Below are 27,839 nucleotides of genomic sequence, written 5' to 3' on the forward strand. Positions count from 1 at the left end.
AGTGACATTTTCCGGATGCTTCAGTTACCATGAACAGCAGGTGGCAACCATGCTCCCTGCTTTTAAAACTCCCCCTAAGATCCTACCTCCTTCATCCTCTACCTAAGGCTGGAGGTAGAAAATTTTGTCAGCAATGTAGGCAAAACTGAATGGTAGGGAAGTTTAGAGGAAAGGACTTAAACCAAGCCCGTGCTGGACAAGTAGGCATTAGAGTGGTTGATTGATATTCTGTTTCTGCTCTCCTTCTGCCTTCTTAGGTTCACCAAAAGAGTTGTAGTCTAACCCAGTAGATGTGCTCTGCAGATCACTGCGTAGATCCCTCCCTTCTTTCTGCTCTCTTCCACTGTGCAGTGACATGTTACCTCAGATGTAAGACAGGGAATCTGTATCCCAGGAAGACTACTGTCCTTGAGGTCCAGCTGCCTAAGTTTTCTGTGCCCAGAATAGGTCCACAAAATGTCATGGGTATCATAAGACTATGATTACAGACAATATGGAAGCTGACATGGTTTTCCAGAGAAACTTGATACATAATTATATCTCCAGAATTGCATTCACCAAGACACTATAAATCTTTATTAATAAAGACAATAGATCTTTATTAATGACAGATGGGAGGATTGGGTGCATCCTCAGCCAGTTTTCAGATTATATCAATCTGAGTGTTGCAGTTGATATGCTTGAGGGAAGAGAAGGGTGACTTTGACAGTCTAGAGACATGGACCCATGAAAACCTCATGAGGTTCTGCAAGGCCAAGTGCAAAGTCCTCCAAATGGGTTACAGCAATTCCCAATGTTTGTACAGACTGGGTGATGACCTGGCTGAGAGCAACCCTGCAAAGGGCTTGGGGCTACTGGTTGATTGAAAAAATTGTACATGAGCTGGCACCATGAGCTTGAAGCAGAAAGGCAACTGAATTCTGGGCTGCAATAAAAGCTGTGTGGTCAGCAGGTCAAGGGAGCTGATTCTGCCTGTCTACTCCACTCTGGTGACCCCACCTGGAGTGTTGCATCCAGCTCTGGAGTCTGCAGTACAAGAAACCTATGGCCTGTATTAGCATTGCTCCAGTGGGGTGCCACAAAAATAACCAAACAGCTGGAACATCTCCCCTGTAAAGGCAGGCTGAGAGAGTTAAGGTTGTTTCTCCTGGAGAAGAGAAGTTCTGGTAAGACCTTGTTGCATTCTTTAAGTATATAAAGGTGGCTTATTAGAAAGATGGAAAGATACTTTTACCAAGGTATGACAGGTCAAAGGACAATTGTTTTAAACTTAAAAGGTCTAGATTTAGATTTGATATAAGGAAGAATTTTTTACCGTGAGATTGTTGATACACTGGAACCGATTGTCCTGAATAGCTGTGGATTCTCTGTGGTTGCAAGTGCTTAAACCAGGTTGGATGGGGTTTTGAGTAACCTGGGCTGGTAGGAGGTGTCCTTGTCCATGGCAGAGGGGTTGGAAATAGATTATCTTTAAAAGTCTTTTCTAACCCAAAGAATTCTGTGATGTTCTGGCATTGCAGTACCTCATGCATAATATAAACTGGAAATTCATTGTCACGGCTGCGGCTTTTCTTTAGCTTGTTCAATACAGGCAAAAAAATTACATTTTTCTTAACAAATCCAAAGCAAAGTGTCAACATAACAGAGTCCACTGACTCTGTTTTGTTTTTTTTGTTTTATCAAGTATTTTCAGAGAAATACAGAATCACAGAATTGTTAGAGTTGTAAGGGAGCTTTGGAGATCATCCAATCCAAACTCCTGAGAAGGCAGGGTCGCAGAGAACAGGTGACACAGGAACATATCCATCTGATTGTCTTCAGAGAGGGAAGCTCTACAACCTACAACTGGGCATCCTATTCCAATGCTCTGCCACCCTCAATGTAAAGAAGTTCTAACTCATGTTGAGGGGAAACTTCTGGTGGTTTAGTTTAAGGCCATTGCTCCTCACCCTATCACTGGGCACCACCAAAAAAGAGTCTGGCACCATTCTCTTTGTCACCTGCCTTTGAAATATTTATATGTATTGGTAAGATCCTCTCTCAGTCGTCTCCAGACTGAACAGGCCCAGCACCCTCAGTTTCTCCTTTTAAGAGGGATGCTCCAGGCCCTTAATCAACTTTGTGGCCCACCACTGGACCCTCTCCAGTAGCTCCTTTTCTTTCTTGTCCTGAGGAGCCCAGAACTGGACACAGCACCAGGACTGGCCACAACAGGGCTGAGTAGAGTGGCAGGATCACCTCCCTCAACCTGCTGGCCACGCTCCTCCTAATGCACCCCAGGAGATCATTGACCCTCCTGGCTGCAAAGGCACTGCCAGCTCATGGTTAACTTTTGATTCACCACATCTGTGGTCCTCCTGGTGTTAAAGAGAAAAATCCTAAAATAGTCCTTGAAGTACAGCAGCCTATCATTGTTCTCAGTATATTATTACCTTTTCCTGTATAGTATTTAATAAACTTTTTTGGCCTACAGCTTTCTGATGCTTTGAAAGAACTTGATGAAACTAACGTTTCTGAAAATACCAGTGACAGTGTAAATGTTTAGGAAGTATCTAGAAGGGCAACCAAGTGTTCTCTAGTTATTCCTTGGTAAAGGGTACGGTTAAAGTATTGTGCTGTACATTAACTTAAGTCCTAGGCAAACATGATTTTTTATTCAGTTCAGAGGCAAATGACGCTGGATTTATGTTCTTGTGATTTAAGGTCATAGCCTAGGAATGGACAAAGAATCCAAGAAATGCCTATTTAATAGATATGCAGGATATCATATGACGTAATGTCTCGTTAGACAGAAAACCCAGAAGTTTTTTTTTACATCATCCATGATGCACTCTCGACCCTGTCTAATTTTTAGCTATATCATATAGTGTGATAAAATGTGTCACTTTTTTTTCCACAAGTCTTGTGCAATGGTTTGCAAAAGAAGTTACTGTAGGAATTTGCCCTAAAGGCAACCAGCAACCACCACTTTAGACCAGGAAAAAATTGTTACTGTACCCTGCTGAGCTTACACCTATGGACATCAAAGAGAACACCACTATTGAGCTGCTGTATTTTCATATGGTCCAGAGTTTGTTTTTATTTCTTTTTACCCATTTGATATTGGTTAGACGATCAGAATTCTTAACTGTTTTAAAGTGAATTAGGTCAATTATTATCTGAAACATTTAATGACCCTTGAAAAAAAAGGCAGTAAGTGCAGACAGTGTTGTGGCTTCTGCCCTTTACCAAGACAAGGCATACTAAAACAGTTTTTTAACTATTTACTTAGTTAATAAGCATTTTTATGATTTAGTTCATTTTTCCACTGCTCTGTTCTGCAGATGTATAACACTTTTATCTTAAGAACAGACACCAGGCCTCTCATAAGGACAAAGTAGAGTTGAACTGCAAAAATGTTTGGCTTCATAAAGTAATGCCTTTCTATTTCAATATTTAATCAATATTTAATTCTAAATTACACCATAAAAGATATTTCCATTAAATAATGGGAGGTATCTGCTAAATATATAAAAAATTATATTTATATATAAAAAAAGTTAGGATCACATTTCCTTCTTGAGGGGGAAAGCAATTAAACATAATATAACATATTGGGATGGGTTATTGTTTTATTAGTTCTCTCAGCATTAATGTATGGTCTGATGTGAAATACTTAGCAGCAGACAAAATAGAGACATTTCTCACTCTGCTCCAGTTAAAATATTGCTAAATATATTGCTTTTAATTAGGTTGTAATAACTACTGGAGACATCAACCAGCTCAGGACTCCACTATATGGGGGATTATTCAAGACATGCAGCAGAATTAGAATTAGCTTTACCTAATTTCCACTGTCTGAAAGATGGACAAGAGTTGTACAGTCCTTATGCATACTTCACTCTGCAGTGAAGAGAAAGAGCAAGAGAAAAATAGGTTTAATTAATTCCATCTGTCTAATACATATGTTATAAAGGGGGTGAGTCATTATTTAAGGTGTCTATTTATCTCTGCCAGTTACAGGGAAAGCCTGAAGAACTATGTAAGTCTAATTTTATACTTAACTTTTAGATATCTAGATTATCAAAGATAAATCACTTAGTAAATTGCAATTGTTATTCAATTTTTATTAAAACAAATAGATGGAAAAAATAGATGATGAGAAAAGTGGAAACCAACAGTAACAGCAGTCAAGAAAAATATTTATAGGCCTGAAGCTAAAGCATAAAGTATTTTATTAATACAGGAGTAGTATTATCTACTGAAGGCACTTTTTTGTTCATTAAAATGCATTACTTGATTTCCTGCATCTGATGGAAAGCATTCAGCTGCTTTGAATAGTTAAATACTTAGACTTATCTAACTTTTGGGGTTTTTTTTTAACCTACCTTCCTTATAACTTCTTTCCTTCTCACAGACATTCCTGGTATGTGTGGGTCTCATTTCCTCCCCTGTTTGGATTCTTGGTGAAACTTACTCAACCTTTTGGAGCTCAAGTTTGTTGGGCCCCCAACAAACTCTGTCTCTTCCACACAGAGAAGTGCTGGATTGGGTCCTTATGGTCCATACACTCCTAAATTGCCACAATAGTCAAAAGACTGTGGCTGACCCTGCCACATGTCCATGTTCCTTCTCAACAGTCACTAGGATTGAGGGATTCCTTGGTCTTCGATAACATAAAAATCAGCCCCACAGTTTCAATGGAAAACTTGAAAAACTTAATTTGTTTCTTACTCCAGGCATCTCATGTGCACTCTCTTGTTGTTAACCCAACAACTTTGAAGAGTTTTTAAATTTGGGGGTTGGCTTTTCTAGGGATTACATTAAAGAGCCTAATCTCACACTTAATTTCCAATCAACATTAATTTGTAGGGGAAAAAGAAAAAAAAGACCATATCCCAATGTTAAACTGCCATCCTCCAACATTTTATTTTCTGAAATAGAAACAAAAGCAAATACACATAAAAGAAAACAAAGAAGTTCAATATGGAATGTTTTGTTGGTACAAAGCACTGCCTGTCAGACTCTATTTGTCTTTAAAGCTGCCAAGAATTCTAGTTACAGTTAATTCAGCTCAAAGCACACGGACAGTTGTTTAGTTTTGTTTTGTTTTTCTTCTTCTTAGTAAGAACAACACAGCTTAAGGAAAACGAACAAGTTCATCACTGGAATAAACTCAGATCTCAATATTCTTGATTTGATAATAATTGATCATAAATAAAAAGTTTAATGGACAGATTCTATCCTTCACTACAAGTACTTCTTCCATTTGGTGTGAAGTCTCCATAGTGGACTGCTTTCTAATGCTATTCACATGGAAGGGCTGTTCACTGGCTCTTCCTAAACCTCAGTAGCAGGACAGGGGATAACAGAGGAATAAAAAAAAGAAAAAAAGGTAGAAGAAACAAAAAATATAACAATTACTGCTTAAACTGAGAAGGAGCTGTAGAGTTGAAAGATGTCATTTTCATGCCTTGATTGTATTTCTAGTCACATTTTCTGTATAAATTTTCAAATATCTAAGAAATTAATATAATTGAAATATCCAGCTGTTGACCTATCAATGTAAGTGCACATGATGTTGGAGAATAGTGTTTTAGAAGAATTTTTATCCTAACTCTTGGTATCTTTTCAGCAGAAACCAGTTGCCAAGATAAAGATATTGTCCCAAAAGGGCTGTTTCAAAATTGGTATTTATAACATTGTCAGTGGTTTCGTGATGGGATTAAATATCCACTGAGTACAAGGTCAAGCCTACAAAATGAATTGACTTGTGACCTACTTTGGATTTCAAGTTTCTGCGCCAAGACTAGGTAGCTCATTGCACATTGCATTTTACTTCTTAATCATACCTCTGTCAGAGGTTTATGTACTTTTTATACCAATAACCCTTGAAATACTTCAGAAAAGAGGAGAGCAAACTGTAGGAGTCTGCTGCTTTCCACATACCGCAGTATCCTCTTCTGGTCTCCATGCTGCAGTATTCAGAAAGGTCTGAAGTCCAAAGAGTTTGCAGAGCTCAGCTGATTTCACACTTTTAATATTAAATCCATTTTCTTAAAATGGTTAATTTTCAGGTTACCTCAGTCCTTTGATACCTTGCTGTAGAACCTAAATAAAACAACTCATGCACACTCTCTGTCTTGAGCATAGCCTGGGAGAAGCTGGCCACAGATCTAAGCAGGGCTTTTGCAGGAACATACTGTACCAGATCTCCCAGATATTGTGAAACTAACAAGAGGCTTAAATTTCAAGATTTTTAGATGACTGCCCCTTAGCCAGAAACAATGTTGCAGTTAGACCTTTTCCTCTAGGCATTCAGGGAATACAGGAATTGTCATTATGCTGACAAATGACATGCTTTGTGTGTTTTACCACATACAGAGATGGATAAAATGTAAGTTATCTGCTGCCAAAACCTCTGTTGGAGCACTGAGTATGATAGTAGAATATGCCACTGTTTGGTCTACATTTAGAATAATTGTCTCAGATACCCAAATAAAATATGTTAGATGCACATAAATCTATTTGAAAGTTATATTGGTTAACAATATTTTTTGTTTTGATGGTTATTGTTTTTGTGGTACTGTACATCTCCCTAGAGAGAGATGTAGTGGAAGTATACATTCCAAAACTCTTGAAAGGCTCAGTGCTAATAATTATATTTCATTTAAGAAATTGGTGCAAAGCAGCATGCTCCTCCCCTAGGTTCAGGAGTGCCTTTCAGCACATCTACATGGAAGTCCATTATTAAATGCACTCATTGAAAGGTATGAATATTGAATGTTTCTAGCATCATTGTACAAGATGGAACACTGGGTTTAAAGAGGAAAATACTGCTCTCTTTGCATAGCTGTTGGAGGAAGAGTTTGATGATACTGATCATGTTCATGCACCTAGAAATATTTTTGTTTTTATCACTTTTTGAGGATAATGTCTTCCTGAGCTACAGTTATTATGTTCTCACTCACATGTATGTGAATGATGGACACCAGAAGTTATTACTTACACCTGAAAATTATTTTCCGGTTAGATAGTATAAGATAGACTGCTGTACAGAAAAAATACAGAAGAATACATCCCTTATGGATGAACCAAACCTTCTTGCATCCCCGTACCTCCCTTGATCTCCTAGGGAAAAACTGGCCTCAGAGGTTACTTATGTGTTAATTTTTGCATTTCTTTTTAGTACCAGTCAATCTATGCAGCTGCAGAAATGCACTGAATTAAGTCTACCAGAGACAAGGATCAAAGAATAGACAAAGCTGGATATAATTGTGCAGTAAATGACTGCTCTTGATAAATAGAAATATTCCGTTTTTAGCAAAGTATTTTACCATACTAGTTTGTATTTGAGGTAATAGGGAGAAGACATTAGTCAAGGAAAAAGTAGGAGAAAGAAAGTGAAGCAGGAATTACTGACTGTGTGATTAAGGTAAATTTAAGAGTGGTGAATGCTCGAAAGGTTTCGTTGTGCTCTTTGCATAGAATCTGAAGAAGCAAATCTAGGCATTGTATAATGGTGTGAAAATACAGGTTAACTTCCTAATACTGCCTCACTCACCTGTAATTTGACTTTGTTTTTTAATGAACATGAATTAGTCTTTCCACAAAGAAATTCACTCCATGTAACAGTTGTGTTGTCACCAAGTGCATTTAAGTCACGCAACTCCCATTTTTATGGACTGCTTTGCATTCTGCAGTCAGGTACCTCTCTTCAGTTGAGATTTAAAGCCAAACTTTGTTCAAATACTGGAAACACAAAATACTCCTAGGAGAATACAGAAGAAAAGTTTGTTTAACTGGTGATGGTGTTTGGTTGCTTTTTCCCCTGGTGGGAATGTCTGTCTCAGACTTAAACCACACAGCTGGGAGCGACAACCTCAGCCTCCATCCCAGGCTGCCTGCGTACTGTATTTGTCAGCCAATGTAAGACATGCTAAAGGAGCCAGAGATTTCATGACTTTCTGCTCAAAAGAGCCTGGGGCAGCCTCAGTTAAGACTGTATAGTATGTGCAGAAGAGATCAGACAGTTCAGCCAAAGGCAAACATTAGTATACTGGTTATACAAATGCACAGTACAGACTCAGAAGCTTTGTGTTATCCCTTCAGAGCAACTAATATTAGCTAATTAGGCATATTAGCTCAGAGCTGGTACAGTGTGGCACCAGAGTACTCTCCTCACCAGCAGTAGCTTACAGCCAATTTGTTCTCACATACAAGCAATTGAATGCAGTGTAAAAGAAGGAAACTGAGAACATGTATTATCAGTGCAGATTATTGGGGACTAATCTAACACACAGAGTATAAAGCTTTCTGAGCTCACATTTAAGCCACGAGCATCTGGTCTTGGCCATATTTGGTCTACTACAGATGAATGGAGATATCTGTCATCTGTGGATACCCTAACAGAACTAATATCTTCCAAATAAATGTCTGAGCAAAATAAACGACTAAGGCAAAGCTCTGTTCATTGCACTGCTCCAAAAATAGGTGTATATTAAAATAGAGTCAAGTGTTATACAAAGTGCCCTGGCAACAAGAACTAATGTTGCAGTGAGTTGGAAGTCCCAGGAATGCAAAGAGAGTTGGGCAAACAAACTGAACTGCTCAGTTATAAATGCGGGCTGCTGCTGTAGAGAAAGGCAACAACATTGAAACGAGAGAAACCTCAACATGCTGCAAATCTAACGCGTTACCTTCAGGCAAAATATTGCAGAGGAAATAAAAGTTTTGAAAGTTTTACACAAATAAGATGGGTAACTAGCTGGATCAGAGAGACACAGCTAATAGAGTGGGGACATCTTCCAGAATGTGACAGCACATAAGGATTTTCTGGTGACAGGGAGAAGGAAGAAGACTAAAAGCTGTGAGCATTTTAGTCTCTAATTTTGTTCTTATCAGACCCTTAGTAGCTGTGTACTATAAAATATCACCTCTGATATGCTGCAGTTGCATATAGACCTCTGCCTCTTTCCCCAGCTGCATCTCTTCAGCACGTGTTCCAGTCATAAAAATAACTTAATACACTGATCTGATAAAAATATTTACATAACTAATAATTCTGTCTAACAAATATTTCAGATGCTTCTTAAGATTATTTTTATTAGATGGAAAACAATTTCAGTGGGGTTCATCCACAGTGTGCTTTCCATATGGATGCTGAGACAGAATACAGCAAAGCCAGTCAGAAATTTTACTTTGGAGAGAAGCACAGCTACATTCATTTATTTCATGAGACTTACTTTCTGGTAATGCACAGCCTCCTTTCTGAAGTTATTAGGTTGGGTATTCTGAGTCCAGGAACAAGTATTTGCACAAACATTCTTTAAATCAGTATTTTTGTGGATGCTAGTTATGCATACCAGAACTTCTGAGATCTAGGTAGTTACAGTTCTCCCTGATAAACTTGGCTTATCTGAACTATTAGGTAGGAAAGGCCAGTCAGTCTAAGACTCAGACATTGGATGTAATGATTCTTATGAAGTTCCCTGTGAACTGTGTGGCTGCAGGTTTAAACACAGATTTATCTTTAAAGTGTCAGTCTTTTCACATATCTGATTTTTCATAGTTTTACTATTCACAATTAAGAAAATAAATAGAAATTTGGCACAATAGGTGAATGATAAAAGAAAAACATTGGTTTCTGTCTTGATTTAGAAAAATTAGTAAGTGACAGAAGTTACAAGAATTGCCAGATGTGTACATACCCTTCATTTTAGCAGAAATACACTGTAATTTTCATAAAAATTAGAATAATATAGGAAGACATCTATTTTCCCACTAAAGACATAAAAATCATTAGTGAGAGTATACAGAAATCCAAAAATCAGGTTATATGTATATTTCTGTTCCTATCAAGCACAAAAAAAAGGTCGGTCAGTCATCAAGATGATATTCCACTCATTCCTGGAAACTATATACCTGCTCTACACAAGAACAGTGAATTAAAAAAATAGTCTGGATACTAATATGTTACACTAGCTACACTTTACCCTCAGAAATTATATCTGTCTTTCAGCTTTATTTCAATGGTTTGTTTTTTTCTCATTGTAAGTACCTAAGACTTACCCTCATTCTTTGGCATCTGAAGTTCAGTAGATCTGTCTTCAAGCGAAGCATGATCTTCTTTTTATGCAATTTTCAAGTAAGCTTCTCATAATAACATGACCAATATTACTGCAAAAAATAAAGCTTATCTCAATTATCTCTATTCATACACAAGGCTGTTTTACCTGCTTCTGAACAGAAATGCTTTGAATACCTTTGCAATAAAGTCACATAGTCTTACATCATTGCCTCAACAAAGGTAAAACCAGGAAGCAGATAACAATTGACACTTTTATTGTGATATGGGGTCGAATACATTATCTCCATGCCTCAGAGGACCTTAATATTTACCACTATTTTTTGTAACCTATGTAAGCTACAGAATTCTCAGTAAGAGGTAGGATTTCTTCCACCCTTGTAAATAAATGCTTATTACCTTTAATAAAACAAATGTTTCATTGCATATTTTCTAATTTATAATTATTTCTGCCTGATAATAAAAATACTCCATCTTTCTCTGAATGAATCTCAGTTCCCATTATTATCAATGTTGCCTATTTAAGAGGAAAAAGTTATCTACAAATAATGAACTAGCTGAGAAGTCATATAGCAGTTGCAGCAATAAAAAGAGAAATATATTTAAAAGTTTAAATGAATAAATAAATCAATAGTTGTTTGGAAAAGTATTTCTAATGAGAAAGACAAATAAAGAGAATTATTTTATGATGAATTGTGCATATATAAGCACAATCAGGCAGCGATTTTTTTTCCCAGAAATAAAGATCTAATAATACTATAAAAAACCTCAGTTCCTGTGAGCTACATATCCCTCTAAGAGGCAATGACAACAAACTACACCTTTTCATTCATCTGTCACTCTGCTCAGATAGAAAAAGGTTAATTTAAGTTAGACATATACTAACAAACAAAAATGGAAAAGGTTACCCTGGATATGAATATAGAAATTATTTGTAAGGTGAAATGGCTAATATTTTTTTCCATTCTGTCCTCCATTTCTTTTTCTTAAAAGGGAAAAATAGAACTTTTGTTACTGAGGTCATGGTGTCTAAAGGGATTAACAGAAATTTCCTTAGGTCATTTCTGTAATTTGAAAAAATATTAATCACATTTAATTAATAGTCTTGGTGAAAACAGATTATGTCGACCTCATTGAGTTTCTAGCCATCACTTCTTACATTGCTTCTGGCACCTTTGGGATTCCATGTGAAGTTATCACAGATACATTTAACTGAGGCAATTTAATATTTCCCATAGAGAACAGAAATCCATTTGCATTATTATCACCAAATGAAACTTTATTTCAATAACATTTAACATAATTAAAATCTGTGAATATATAGTGCAGATTATATTATGAGAGAAATAAAAGATGAAATATTAGATTGATAGTTCTGATTGAACATATACATTTTTTTTTTGAAGTTGCCAAGTGATCCTACTTATGGTTTGTGCTCATTAGATATTTTTAGTGTACTGTTTGCATTGGTTGTAGGTGTGATGGTGCCGGTAATGAGGGAGATGCAGCAGGTGACCTGAAAAACTGTGGGCTGTTTTAAACTGTCCAATCCAGACATGGCTGCGTCCAGCCCGGTCCAACATGGACCAGGGCACAGCTGACCCTGTCAGCTAAGCTGGTGGCACTTCTGAGAAAGCACATTTAAGAAAGAATAAACTACCTCACAGGCTGTGAGGACTGAGGAAGTTCATGTGTGAGAAGCAATCCTGCAAATCCCAAGGTCTGAGAAGTTGGAGTGGGAGGAGGTGCCTCAGGTGCTGGAGCAGCTTTGCCTGTTGCCAACTGAGTGGGCCATGGTGCCACAGGTATTTCCCCACAGCCTGTTGAGGACCCTGCATCAGGGCAGGTGAATATGCCCTGAAGGAGCACTGGCCTGCAGAGAGGAACCCACGCTGCAGAAGGTTTATCCTGAAGGACTGCATCCTGTGGAGGATTCATGCTGCGGAAGAAGCATGAGGAGGAAGGAGGTGCAGAGAGGAACTGTTAATGGGCTGACTGCAACCCCCGTTCCCCATCTCCTTGCACTGCTGAGTGTATAAAGTATGAAAGTGCAGAGTGGTCTAGTTTTGGTCTTTGTATCTCACCTTCCTGCTGCAATTTTAATTGGCAAAAAATTAATTTTCCCTGTGTCTTTTAAGCCCAGGATGAAAATTGGAAAGTGATCTTCCTATCTTTATCTTCTCCTTTTTCTTCACCTATCTGATTTTCTCCCTCATCCTATTGAGTATGGTGAGTGACATAGTGATTAGGTGGGTGTCAGGAAGCCAGCCAAGGACTACCCAGCCCCCATTGTATGTTATCTTTTGGGCACAATGGTTTTGATAAGTAAGGCTCAAGCTAGAGTTGCTAAAAGACATTCCAGTGTGAAAATCCCAATGGAAATAAATACTCGTGGCATGGGTGCATGAAATCAGAATTCAGATATGAAGAAGTAAGAAAATGGGGAAGAAGCCACATTTACCCATTTTAGGGTGTAGATTTCAGATGGTGAAATGTAGTGCTGTGGTTTTATATTTTCTCATTTCTTTTGGAAATTAATTAAGATTTATTTTTCAGAACTTAACTAGTGAAACCAAGGTCTCACAGAAGGGCAACATTTGTTGTAATTAAATAGGTACAGTAGCAATATCCACAAATAAGCAGATTCTAGTCACTACTACATATGCATTGCACTGATTCACACACAAATCAATACAAGATTAAATTTAAAATTTCATGAAAATGCATACATATAAGAGGATGGGTACTTATATTCCTGTTTTGTATGCAAACACTTAAATGAATGGCTTGTCACTGCTTAATGAATTTTCAGAATTCATATGATGAAATAAAATTTCTCTGCTTGCAAATCCAGTATGAACAGACAGCTTGCAAAAGACCACAACAGATAAGTTATAAACAACTGAGTGAACATATTAATTTAGATAAACTGAGCTTGTTGAGTCAAAAATATACTATATGGTAACTTACCTTATACACTTAGCTCTTCAGATTTTTTTTTTAGTCATCTTAGCAACTGTGACATAATACTCCAGTTGGAGAAAAAAGTATGGTTTAGCAAGAATATATATCAGATGCAGCCATGATGCTCCCCTAGGAAGAGCAGCATATTTCCAACACATTTTATTAAGATGAATTACTGGTAAGGTTCTTAATTTTGGTTATAGCTGACTAGAAGATTTCCAACTGTTTGGATTACTATTATTTTTCAAGTGCATGGGAATTTAGAAACAAGATCATGAGAAGCTAATCTAAACAGGCATATAAATGATTCTTTTGGGAAACTGTGTAGTAAATTTGCTGAATTGGATTGCACACATCAGAGGTTTCCTGAGCTGTGAATTTCTTAAGAACTGGAAAATGAAGGAAGTAATTGATAATATAATGCTAATGCTTCCCTTCATTTTTTGGTAAAGAGTAAGAAAATTCCTTGGCAAAACCCAGTATATCTGAATATATGTTTGCTACACTGAGTGCTGTTCTGATGAGAGCAATTATAAAGAAAATGTCTGTTGTAAAGTCATATATGTTGTAGGTAGCAGTTCACAGGATTAATAAAAAGTTAATAACTTTTAACTGGACACAGACACCTTCACCCACTCAGCTAAAGCAAATTACACCACCTTAAAAAAACATCTTGTGTTTGATAGTCATTTTGATTTGGAACTAATTTGGTAGGGAGGAAGTTAGCCTAGAAAATAAACATTTATAATCTTGGAGAAACTTATCTTCAAGAGAAGAATTTGTACACTATTTACAAAAGAACTACTGTCATTTTAGAAAACAAACACAGAAATATTCCTTATCAAACTCCAATATGCAAAGAGTATGACACATAGAAGGAATATCTGGAATGAGTTTAAACACATCAGTTTGAAGTGAGTTGATTGTTTTGTGTTGGAATGGAGTAGTAAGTTTTAAACTGTTTCAAAATCATCATATGCACATTTATAAACATCCACATAATTCAGGCTAACATTGAATGTGTTTCAGGCAACTAGGCCAAAAATAGCTTTTAAAATAATCTCTTAGTAAAACACTTTAATGAGAATGGAAGACTTACCTGTTGAGAAGTCCCAGAAAAGGGCAGGTACTTTCATTTATATGTAGCAGGTGTGCACTCACCAATCTGAGCACTCAGGGAACTCCACCATCCTTCAGACGTCACAAGGGACACTTAATAATTTACCTCCAGCAAGTCTGTTTATAATTGTGCTCCAGGGTCTAATGCTTGTTAAGGCTTGCCTTGTGATCAGACTGAGGCTCTTAAACAGAGTGTACCAGAGGTAGTAAGCATAACACTGATATTGGTTATCGAAGCACAAAATAAGGTGACTGGCAAAGACTAAAACATGTTGTTTACTCAGGAAAATACTTTTTTAGTCCCATTACATAGTCCTCCAGTAGTTACTGCCTTCTTTAACATTTTTAGCAAGCCCTTCTTAACTGCCTATTATCCATACATTAAGCATACAGTCAAATGCCAGCAATTCTTATCATGGTACATTCAGTTCACGTGCTAGCCACAAAGCAGCAAATAACAAATGATGAAATTTCTTTGTATACATATATCATTATGCAACATCCTTTTCAAGGGTCATGTTTCGGGTCACAAATATTGATTCCTATTTCCTGAATTAGCAGGACATTCACCTTCAAGCACTTACTTATATATACATATTGAATATTTTTCAAGATAACATGTATTTCACTAACCTTGTTTTCATTTAGTGATGTTACTCATGTAATACAAATCCTTATGCTTTAAAATGCTTTCTGCTTTTAACATCTCAATTCTCTTGATGCTCCCAATTTTATTTCTGTTTCTTATAATCAAATTCTGTCATACTTCAGCTTAGTGACAATAGTACAAAATCATACATGATTCCTCAGCAAGACTGTTTTGGGTTGACCCCAACTGGACACCAGGTGCCTTCCCCCCAAATCCTCTCTACCCCTCCCCTCCTCAATGGGGTGGTGGAAAGAAATCACAACCACAGGCTCCTGGCTCAACATAAGAATGGTGAGAGATCACTCATCCACTGCTGTCATGGCCAAAACATGATTTGGGGAAATTCGTTTAAATTTTTACCAAGCAATCCAGAATAGGGTAATAAGAAAGAAACCCAAATCTTAAAACACTCTTTCCTCACCTCTCCCTTTCTCCTGTGCTTAGCCTTACTCCCAGTTTGCAATACCTCCTCCTGCCCTAAGCAGTGCAGGAAGACCTACTCCTCCTCCTTCCCAGATTTTGGTATCTGTAGGGTACTCTCTCTCACATAGTCTCATTCCTCTCTCCAGTTGCTGTTTCCCAGAAGTTTTACCCCTTTGTAAACCTGTTATCCCAGAGGTGCAGTCTCTATAGTTGATGTATTTGTCCTTGGCCAGGAGGGGAGTCATCTGTCATTGGCTCTGTTGGACATGGGGGGAGCTTCTACCAGATTCTCACAGAACCCACCACTGTATCCTTCCAGTACCAAAACTCAGTCATGCAAACCCAACACACAGAACCTTCATTTTTACAGAGTAGATACTAATGCATACACTAAGAAACTGTAAAAAAGGAAAATGGTTTAAGTTGATGAAGTATATTGGCTGTTTTCCAATATTGTTGGTATACAATATTTAATGAAATACAAGCTGTCCTAGAAAATTTAAGCACAACTCTGACCTTATTCATTATGAAGGAAAAAATGTTCATAACATAGCAAGATATCATTTTATTATAACCAAAGATTAATATTTAAGACTTCTTAAACAAATTCCCACTGAACAAGTATATTCTATATGGATTATTTTTTTTTTTAAATTTTAAATACTTCACATTGTAACAGGCATTTTATTCTATGGACTATACTGGTGACTATAACAGGTCTAAAGGAGTGTTCCCTCTTACATTTTTAGTTTAAGTTTGCTGGAAAAACTAAGTAGCAAAATTCCACCTTACCACTGCAAGAAGCATTTTTTGCACTCTCAACCTTATCTGCCATTACTCTCTATCATATTTAATTCACACATGCTTTTCCATTCACTTAAACTAAAAACACAAGATATTGCTTGTATGCTTTTAAACTCACCATCTGACTTGAACAGAATCTTAACCTCATTACAAAACAAGGGTAGGCAACAGCCACCTTCAAAGCAAATACTTTAAGGAACTCATAAAATAAAATATCCCTCAGTGAATAGGAAATTTCAGTTGCAAGGAACTGTTATAAGATACGATGTAATCTTTCAAAATAACAAAAAACGAGAAAACACATTCTCATACTTCATTAAAAAAAAAATCCTAGAGGATTTTTTAGAGGAAGCTTCAAAATCTATATTATTTGTTCTTTCAATCCTTCAGCAAAATGAGTTCTTAACTTGTGCACAAGAGTATTTCTTGTGCAATCAAGTCAGTATGTGCCAAACCTAACCTCCAGAAAACCCTGTCAGTTATTCATACATCAGCCTGCTTGATAAAGCAAGTACTATCAGTAACAGAGAAGGCACACCCTGAATTTCTTGACAGGCAACAGGCACAGTATTTACAGCTTTGCTATTTGATAACCTTATTCTAGCATTTAGCTACCAGTATCAAAACATGATAGAAAGCTACTTTAATTAGCAATGGAACACTAAAGAGCACTCCTTCCACAACAGAGATCAACATCTTCATCTTAATGAATAGACCATACGGACCTGTTACCTTGAATCACCATATTAAATTGATTTTGAGTTTATGAAAGACTATTTTGCTCATCTTTAACGTGTTCCACATGAGAAATTGTGAGAATTATCTGAGTCAGTTACTGCATCCAGTTGAAAAACTATAGATGAGTTATAGCATCTCTCTTTCTAAAACATTCAACCTCAGTTTTAAAGTTTCAAGTGAAGAAAAGATCCACAAAATATCTTTGTAAATTTTCCCATTGACAAATTACTTTCAGTATGACATTTGTTTATTATTTTATTCCATTTTTGATTTTAAATATTGCTTTGATGTTGGAATGAAGAGCATGAACAGATTTATTAGTTATCATGAAAAGGTTATCTTCAGGAAAGACTATACTGTCATGTCATATTTCTGCCTTCTCTCATAGGAGATAAAACCTGCATTAGTTTAAAATTGTCATGGCTTTTTCTCAAATTTTGAGTTTTCAACTTTCTCTTTGAACTATTAATTCCCTAATTTGCTGCAGTATTCCAGTAACACAATGCCAAAGGGAGTGATCTAAAATGGTCTTGCTTCTCTTTGCAACAAATTTCGTGGGTTTTGTATCCAGCGTCTACCTGAGCTCTTCTCAGTACTCTGAGTATGTTCTTTCACTGTGACACGGTTTAAGTCTGTATTGGGTGATTATATTCTCCTCTTATACCCCTAGCATGTGGCCTTTCCATCCAGAAGCAAACCTCAGACTTGGTTGTACTTCACACAAATGTTTTTATGGCATCCAGGCTGTTAAATGATTAAAATTCTTATATAGCACTGATTTGTCTTCAAGTGTTTAATTTGTAAGTGTTTACCATTGTCATGGTTACAGCTTTGTCTGTGGTAATTTCACACCATATAATTGATAAAATATGTTGAGTGTTGAAATAAGAATAAACTCATCTAAGATCTCATTTGAAATGCCAGCAGTTGCAGGTCTGTAATTTTTAAGCCACTGAGCTCTTGTTATTACTCTCACATTAATCCACCTTATGAAAATATAGTGCCACAGTTAATAATAAGTCTCCACAAACAATGCATTAACATCTTTACAAACCATACTTTTAGCTCATAAGAAGTATCAGTACATATATATGACTCTCATTATTTATAAATTAATTCTGACTGTTATTTATTAGATTGCCCTATTCAAGTATTTTGTTAATAATGTCTAGTTTTAGGTAATTTCTATCATGCCTTTAATCAAAGTTGGATGGGTGTGCCAGTAAATATGCAGATCATTTTGTTTAGTTCTTCAGCAGGTATTGAACAGACAGATCCCTTGAATGTTTTATCAGCAATTTTTTTCCAGTGTCTATTTATTAAGAAAATGAGTGATAACTTACTACAAATCCTTTATTTCTTATTGTACATTAGATAATTGCTTACCTTTATACTTTCTACCAAAATCTTATTTTTGTACCTTTTATCTTTGTCAATATTTTCCCATACTTCTTAGGTTATATTTGATGTTCAGTAGCATTAGCTTCTCCCATCTTCCACTTCGTATAAGTATTTCTGTTAATTTCTTCATTTCCACTCTAAAAGCTGAGGTCTTTTTAGTTCAATTTCTTTGGTTTTGATAAGAATCATCTTCCTAATGGACTGATAGTAAGCTTGACAGCACCTAGTAAATTGCTTTAAAGTAGTATCCAAATGTCAGTCATGCTAAGTTCTTACTGCTATCTGATTTAGCTATAAGTGGTTTTTTGCCTTTATGATAGGATCTTTTAAAATCATTACATATATATTTTACTTTTTTCCTTCTATTCTCTATGCACATTGTAAATGTGATTTACTGGAGCTTAATGACAGATGAGGGAAGAGGCTGAGAGAAGACTTTGCCTGGCATGAAGACAAGAGGGTTTTGTGGGGACTTAATAGCATCTTTCCAGTACCTAAGGGGAGGTTACCAACAACATGAAGCCAGACTCTCTACTGAGGTACATGGCAGGAAAAGAAAAGTAAAAGTGACATGCCACCTTTACTTAAGGAAAAAAAAATCACTGTGGCACTAACCAAGGATAACTAACAGAATGCCTAGAAAGTTCAGGTAATCTCTGTCCTTTGAGGTTTGTCTGACTAGGTGAAAATGTGAACAGCCCAGTCTGATCACAGAGCTGATCCTGCTTTGAGCAGGAGAGTGGATCTCCAGCAGTCCCAGGCAGCCTGAATGATTCTAATTCTGCAATAAGATCACTTACAACTCTGCCAGTATTTATTTTTCATTTTGTTTGCAATTCCCTCTACCTGTCAGAAGGAGGATAATGTTAGCATGCCATTGTGTTGGTTATGACTGTGCTTTCATGTTCAATATTTAGAAAGAAAGATACTTAGAAATTCTAGGATGTTTTAGAATTAGCCACATGAGACCACCAGTTCTTGTCATTCTGACTAGATTACCTAAAATAACACAAGTTCATTAAACATGTGAATGCCTCTACCAACCTTTCCCTTATTCTTTGTTTTGCATAGTAGATAGACTATTCTCTAAATCATAAAATCACCATTTCATGTGCAGTAAATTATTGTCAAACAATCATTTAAAGCCTCAAATTTGTGTATAGTGCCAATAGCAAGTTGTGGTAAGTGCCACAAATCAACATCCAACGGTTGTATCAATACTTTGTCAGAGGAGTCTGGGTAATGCAGGTTGAGCAGTACTCTGTCAACACAAATTACTTGGTTTTCAAGTCCTAGAACAGTTCTTTAACCTTTATGCAATTTGGCTGAATTCTGTTTTCTATGTCCTGTATGCCACAGGCTGGCTGATATTGAACATACAGTATTCCCTTGCACTGAATGTTATACACACAAATGTTTTCTGCTGACATGATGAGGGCCCAGATGGTACAGACTCAGTTCTCTGTGCTACTAAAGAATTTTGGTTTCAGGATTTAATGATTTAAAATAAAAAAAACCCCAACTGTCTCTTCTCCAAACAGTCACTTTTTCTTGGCTTTCTAATCAGTATTTTTTCATCAATTAGAAAAATGTCTCAACATGTATGCCTTTTGATAAAAGTTTAAACTTAAAGATAATTATTGCTGATTATATATATAATATACTGACCCTTTCAATGCAGTGTTAATGTTGACATCTTAAAGTGACTTCTTAAAATATTCATGCTAATGAGAATTCCTTTGCTTTCATGTCTGAATTCGTGACTCCTTGCCATAAACAACCTTAGCAATATGCCTGTAGGCTTATGACTCTCCCATAAAACAAATCACACTAGCAATCTCATTTTGAAGCTGGTATGAAAAGTAGGATAGGCAAGTGTTTGTGCATTAGCATAATCCAGACAGAACTTGCTGCATACAGCTGAAGCATAAAACTTTTCCTGTTACATGGTCTGACAGCTGAGATGAAGATATTTGGCAGGACTTGGCCTAAAATTTTGCAGGATTTTGTCTGTCATATATTACTATAGTGGTCATTAATTTTCCAGGCTTTGTCTTTACTATTCAAAATCTACAGTCACTATGTATTTTCTCTATGTACCCTGGGAGTAAATGGAAGGGGATCATGGTATAACTCATAGCTGAATTTTTACAATGTGACATAAGAAAAATGAAAGAATATGTGTTTTTTCATGGCATGCACAAAAGCACACTCTCAGCACTTCCTACACAGACATAAGTATCTTGGTTCATGTTATCTCCTTTTGTTTAATGACATGGATCTTCTTTTCATCTGCCCTTTTATATCTTTTTCTCCACTTCTGAAAAAACATAAACCACTGCTTTTGTTTGTGGGAAATAAGGAGTGCATTGTCTTTAGTATAGAGTAGATTTAGATCTATGTCTCTGCATTGCTTTCAAAGTCTTCAAAACCAAGAAATTGATTATTTAATTCTGAATCTCTTCAAATAGTACCAGGTAAAATTATTTGTAATGCATGACAAAATAATTTTTACGTGGTCAGAACCTTTTAACTCAGCCAAATGAAAATCCCTTGCCTACTTACCAGTAAATCCCTTGGGAGGGGAGGATATGAAGATAGGGAGAAAGAATTTGCATCCAACTGCTCCATATATAATTTTTCTTTAAGCATTTTCTGCCCTTTTCCAGAAGCAGAAAATGTTGAAAGTTTTCATTCTTTTGGTGTCTTTCAGATTTAAAAAAGGAATAATATATGAAGTTTATTATGAATTAATATAATTATGTATTAATTTAATTAACTTTATTAATAATTAATAATGAAGTTTAAAGACTGAGAAAAAAACAACAAACAAACAACCAAAAAATAATCTGGGGAAATGACCATGTATCAGAAATTTTATTACCTCTCCAATGAAGAGTTCATGCTAATACAGGAAAAGAGGCACCTCTACTAACCAGCGGTGGGTGCTAGCTGGTCAAGTAATTGTCATAGACAAGGTGTATGTTTTCGAATCATATTGAAGCAATGCCAATCTTAAGTAACTTCAGCCACATAAAAGCTAGGAATCTAAACCTTACACATAGCTGTTTTCTTTAAATATTTGGTAGTAGTAAGAGGTTTCTGCATCTCACATCCCAGGTTAGCTACTCACAGAGTAGATGCATGAGGGTACATTTAGAGACAAACTAGAAATTAAAAGACAATGAAATATGGTTATTAGAAGATCAAACAAGTCAAAGATGGGAACTACAGCTACCATTAACTGAAGAATCAAAATTCCAGGCCTTACAATTTTAGATAAACAAATTTTGGTTCCTAAATTTCTTCTCTACTTGAATTCTCTACTGAGGATTCTTGTCTAGCAGGCTTTTATACTGGTTAGCCATATGAGGCTCTCTTCTGTGTTTTTGTTTGTGCTTTCAGTTACAGTACACTTCTTAGTAGATGGGCAACACATTTTATACTAGAAAGCTGCTGAAAGTAGCAAGGCCACACTTAGAGATCAATTGTTAATTATTTTAATTTTTCTGATGTGGAATATATGTACGTGTTATTTTCACCACAGATTTTAATTAGTCCAAATTAAATTTCATGTATAAGCTGTCATCGGAAATGCCCAAACCATTTGTGAGAATAAAGTGATTCATGTAATGTGAAGAAGCCTCTACCTGCTATTATTTTGTTTAGCCATCATAGGTGTTTAATTACATTCTTTTGATGTCAGTAAAATAATTTAACTTCCCCTGAAGACATTGAAAGACATCTGCTATATTGAAAAGTATTTTCCCATGCCACAATTTTTTTATGCATAACTGCTTACAAAACACATATCTGTATCTTTATCCATTCAAAATAAATTTTAGGCTTTAATAAGAATTCAGCCATTATATTTTGCTTTTAAAGTATAGTCAGCAATATGCATAGCAAAATGTATGTTTTAAAAATAAAGAACCCAATAGCTGTAGATATATTTGGCAGATGTTCTAATGGTGTCATTTCAAATGATTATATTTCATTCAGTAAAATTTTTCTATGTACCCAAACAGTAGAAACCAGAGCACAGCTAAACACAGTTAAAATTCTGTCTAGTGCCATTGTCATCCTCTTGGGTATGAGTCTTATGTTATCATCATAATCATCTGGGTTTTGGATGTAACATATTCACTGCAAATATTTTCATAGTCTGTTAAAACATATTTTATTAAAGCAAACCAGTGAATGATTTTCATTGCCTACTCCATTTGTTTCATATGCAATGAAACCCACCTATCTCTTGTGAATAATAAATTCAACCAGGGAAATATAAATACAAAATACTCCATTTTTTTTTCCATGTGGCAATTATAGTTTAGTACAAGCTATGAAACTTATATATAACTTTATTTATTCTTCAGGTGTTAGAATTCATTACGCTAGGTCTAGAGCTCAATGTGAATACTTAAGAATGAATGGCATTAGAAATTGTTATTATAACTAAAATTTAAGATATATTAAGCATAAATAAAAATAAACACATCCAAAGCTTTAAGTAGCCTAACTATAACACAATACATCAACATTAATTTTATTGGAAACTCAGCAAACAGGAAAGATTCAGACACAACTTTCCAACCTCTTGGTGGGATGTACAGTTTGCAACACCTATTTTCTGCCCTCTTAAAATTATGTCTATTGTAACCTGAAAAAGATTATTTTCATCAGGTTGTTACAGACTCAGGTGATGCTAGAGGCAATATTTACAGTCCTAGAGCAGTTACAGAGAACACACCTGATTGCATGTATATGCACAGGGAGAAGGGAAAAGAAAACAAGAAAGTGAAGGGACAATGAAAAGAAATCAGCATTGGGCTCTCTCATAGCAGTAGCTGTGGTAATATGAAAATGGATAATAGAATATCTTGTAGGCTTACATGATTTACATCATCCTAAATAGCTTCTGAAAACAATTAAGCCACCAGTGCAGACCTTAGAAGATGTGATGCTGCCTGCCTCTCACAATTTGATAGCTCAGTAATTTGAGTGCTCTATTCCTTATCATTTTCAGTCCCTGACTGCTTATATCAGATTGATCAATAGCTGAATTTCAAAGCAGCAAAAGAATAGAAAGCAGTTGCAAAAAGCTGCTTTCAAAATATGGTGGATTACTGACCAAGCAGAGATCATAATATCCTCATTGGTTAAATCATTCAACAGGCTCACCAAACTAGTTAGGAAACCTAAAACAGTCTTTGTACCATTTTCATTAATTTTAGCAAGTGGTGGCAGACTTACTCTCCTCCTCTTTTTCTTTTTTCTGTATCTGTTTCCATGACTCATTATTTGACGTCTGAGTTCTGACAATATCAGTCAAGGTCTATGTTTCAGACAAGTTGCTCCCTTTCATGCCTGATAATGTCTGCAGTCCTTTGCTGCAATGTCCAAGCCAGGAAAAACTAAGCCAAGCCAAGAGACAGGCCTACATACAAGCAGTTCACTGGTAATATCATTTCCTCTGCCTCCTAACAGCTCCCACTAACAACAAAAAGGGAATCTATGCTTGAGACCTCTCTTAGGATAGACTATTAGCTGAGATTTCATCTAAGGACAAGAATGAAGAATTATTCTCTTTGCCTCTGTCAAGGTCTTCAGGTGCTTCTTAAAGCTAGACAGCAGAAAAGATCAGCAGATTTCATGAAACATCAGTGTGGATATCTGATCATTATCTCTTTCCCAGAGGAAAACCTCCATTGTTTTTCTATGTCTGTCTGACATAAATGTTTTGCATGGAAACCAATTTTATAATTTCTGAGCAGGGAAATTACTCTTCTAAATAACAACCAAACCATAGTTATATTTGATTGATGTTGAGTCAATGTGAGCTTGAGAGCTATGGCCATACACTGAGCAGCCTCAATTTATAGTTGACAAGCTAATAAGAGGAGCTGAGACTGCCAAAGATCAAGGCTCTTAAAAATAATTTGTTATTTTACAATACTGCCACAGGTAAAATAATAAATTGTTCCTGAGTGAAGTTATGATGAAGGATTGGTTGTCAGTCTGGCTGGATATCAAAACGGTATTTTACAGAGTAGAATTAGCTAAATAAAAGGTGAAGTGTCAACACATTTAATTTCTGAAGTACCAGGAAAAAAACATAAGACTATTAATACAATGAAGTATCAGTGGACTCATTACTATTCTTGACATAATCCTTGAGGACATGTAATAATTGCCTTTCAAGTTTTAATATTCGTTTGCTCATTCATTTTCACAAGCGTATAACTGTGCTTTTCTGGCCAGGCACTGATGGTGGTAACAAGGTTGGGTTTAAATATCTAGGGTTAAACTAAATCTAACAGAACCAGTGACTAAATCCTTACCCAGAAATTTGGGGAAAATGCACACCTATTTTTGGTATGACTAAGAGGATCAGAATCCTCTCTTGAAAGCATTGTATCTGTGGATAAATAAAAATAACTCTAAAGAAACAGGAGAATACGAGAGCATTAATGTTGGATGACACAAGAACAGATCTACATGTCTGTAAGAAAATAAGCACTTTGGTGATACCTTCATCTGCTGTATCTGGTATCCAACCTTCTAGACTCCAGTAGACAGTTGTTTCTTTGAGGATTCCTCACTTTTCAAATATTATATATTCAGGGTAAAGGAATCACACAATATCTTAGAGATGCAGTTTATGATTGGCTGTGTTCATTCTCTCAGGAGAATGCTGACTACCAAACACACCATCTTGCAGCACCCTCTCATCTCATGCAACTGCTGCACCTAGTCATGATGGTGCAATGACAGACAGACCAGAGCTTTGCACTAAATTGTTGTCTTCATCTGAGCAAACCACACATGTCCCACCCAGCGGAACCATGGGTGCTGGAAAAAGAGCTTTGTTCATAAGTCATAATGGTTTAGCACTGTGCTCGGTAGGGAAACGGAAAGATCAGTGGGGTTTGAAGAAGGAAGAATCCTGGGAAAATAAAGGGATAAAGTGGTAACTGGTCTGGCAGAACAGAAAAGTAGGTGATCAGTGGACTTGCCTGTTCATGTTCTGCACAAAGGGCTCATGTGTCTGGGTACAACATCTGGAAAAACCCAGGTGAAAGCAACCCCTGGGAAGAGATCAGGGCTCAGAAGCCCGTGTGCCCATGTGCAAGTGAGGGTGTGAAAGTGGGAGCGTGCAGAGCCTTGAAGCAGCTGTACTTGCTGCAAGTATGTGACATGGACTGGGAGCAAGGCAGGTGTGTGTGTTTCCAAGGATAAGACCACATGAGGACCAGGCTATGAAGGGGACTAGGGACTGTCAGAGGGACTATAGAGTCTCAAAATCCACAGGAGATCCAGTGGAGGATGGTGACATGTAGATATCTAAGCCATTAGTTTCCAGTGGTGATGAAAATACAACAGTCAAATAACAAATATAAGGATATCAGCATATCAGCATTGTCCTTATGTAAACACATGCTCATGATCAGCATACAAGAGATAAATAACATACTACAAATTGTAGAAAAATCTATTAGAATCATTTCTTTGACAGTTTTTTCAAAGACTTAACCCCCTCAAAAATATCACAATGCTAATGCTAATGCTGTCATTTACCCTTCATTAAGAATGGTGATAGAAATCCTGTAATTGCAAAAGATTTCTAGACAAAAATGAAGTTATTAATGCACTCTTAATTTTTTTTCATCTCTCACCATCTCAGGACCACCTTATAATGGTTTAATGCAGATCACAGAAAGTGCTGTATGACTGTTTTACTAATAGAATTGTGATACATTTCTTGCATTCTGTTTAAAATAATAAACTTAATTTTATTTCCAGGTTCCCCTTTCACAAGATAAATGAAAGTATTATGAATTCAGGAACATTCAGAAGATGAGCAAGAGACTATGTTTAAGAAATTAAAGCATCTGATGGCTGAAATTCATTAGCAGAAGGCAGAAGAGATTTTTATTCTGTTCAGTGAAACTGCTTGATTCAGAAAATCAGCTGTGCCATGCTTGGCCTCCGTTTTGTTAAGAATTTATGGAGAAATATCTGTTAACAAGACAACATTTCTGTTGCACCGAATCACTGTTGCCCAAAGGTAGAACAGCTCAGTTCCTACAGTAAAGCAACCCAGGAATTTCAGTAAATTGAATTGATTAATTCCATTCCCATTACTTTGGCCATTGCAGACAGTTGATGTAGTCAAAGCTCCTGGAATTTAATGTTAGCTTTTAGACTGATCTTCAGGAATGAGTTTCTTCGTCTTCCAATATGACTCTCATCAAAATAATCTTCCTTTTAGGCATTTTTCTATTCTATGAAGCTTCAGATGTTCAAAGCAAACTGAGATGAGTCTATAAATGAAGCCTTTCATTTTGTTTTGCTTATAGCCTATTTAAACAACAGTCTTAGAAACAAAGGTATCTATGTGAAAGTTTTCTGTGCTTCTGCTCCTTTAGTTAAAGCTCATAAAACTCCTAGTTACCTTCTCTGAGACAGACAAATAGGTAATAAAAAACCAGGAGATTTGACTTGAAAATAGATAGATGTACAGGAAGAAGACTTACTCTGTTCAAATAGAATCTTTCAGACATGTATGCCTAACCATAAAAATAATAATGAAAGTGATGTCACCGCTTCATTTAAATATAATAAAGACCACAAAAAGATTATACCAAAAATTAATAACTGTTTATAAAACATTTGGTGACTCTGAAGTTGCCTTGATTCATCACCATTTTGCTTCTTAAATGTCTGTTATTTATTTTTTAAACTCATGAGTTTTCTGCTGGATTTTTGAAATCTGGAACCATGTCACACTAAGAATATCATATATTTACCTACAGTTAAAATAGAAAAGAATCCTGAGAAGCCAAAGACCATTTCACCTCTACTTGCATAGCTTTAAGAATCCAGATTTTATGCTGCTCCAACATTTCATTCTCCTCAGAGATAAATTTTTTTCCCCAAACTTGAACCAGACTTTTTCTTGCTGTTTATGCCCATAATTTTTGATTCCATTCACCATGAATACAGAGAATAGATTGTGCTTTTTTTTCTGCAGGTAGTTTGCTTTTAAGAGAAATTCAGCAACTTATGAATGCCCTGCTCTTGGCAAAACTTCGCATTGCACATGAGTTACATTTTCTTGAACACAAAGGTTCAAGTTACTATTACTATACATCTACTACTACTGTACTACTACTATACTATGGCAACTTCTAAGACTTATGGTGACATAGGAATACATTTCATTTCAGTCCACTAGGGACTGGGTAGATTATATAGAGGTGGGCAATCACTGGGATGGGCATAATCCTGTGCAACCTGCTCGAGATGAACCTGCTTTGGCATCAGGGATTGGACTAAATGATGTCCAGACAGCCCCAACCATTCTGTGATTCCATGATTCTATTACCAGCACCTCACAGTAGAATTCCTCAAGACTAGTTGCAAGATCCTGGCCAAATTTTTTTGGATTTGGCATAGCAAGTTAATTTAATTCCAATCACCACCAAATGTACAAAAAAACCCTCAATTTTTTTCCTTTCTGTATTGTGTTTTTTTCTTCTTATCCTACAATATCCAGCACCCCAGAAAATTTTTCTGTACAAACACGTGAAAAAAGAAGATTAAGAGTTAAAATGCCATTCTGTCTCTTCCATTTATTCTCCATTTATTTGTGACTCACACAAGAGTAATAAC

General features: G+C 36.2%; 1 long non-coding RNA gene across 2 annotated transcripts in view; it reads left to right on the forward strand.

The window, feature by feature from the left end:
* Positions 1-27,839, forward strand: part of LOC147653593 (uncharacterized) — an 80,670-nt gene that overhangs the window by 28,195 nt on the left and 24,636 nt on the right. The window contains exon 2 of one of the 2 annotated variants that reach the window (XR_015286492.1): positions 25,968-27,784. The exons of the other annotated variant lie outside the window; for it this stretch is intronic. This is a non-coding gene — a long non-coding RNA (uncharacterized LOC147653593). Of the gene's footprint in view, positions 1-25,967; positions 27,785-27,839 lie in introns of those variants that run through there. 2 annotated transcript variants of the gene reach the window in all.

Source organism: Cyanistes caeruleus, chromosome 4 (genome assembly GCF_971803275.1).
Source record: "Cyanistes caeruleus chromosome 4, bCyaCae1.hap1.1, whole genome shotgun sequence".
NCBI lineage: Eukaryota > Metazoa > Chordata > Aves > Passeriformes > Paridae > Cyanistes > Cyanistes caeruleus.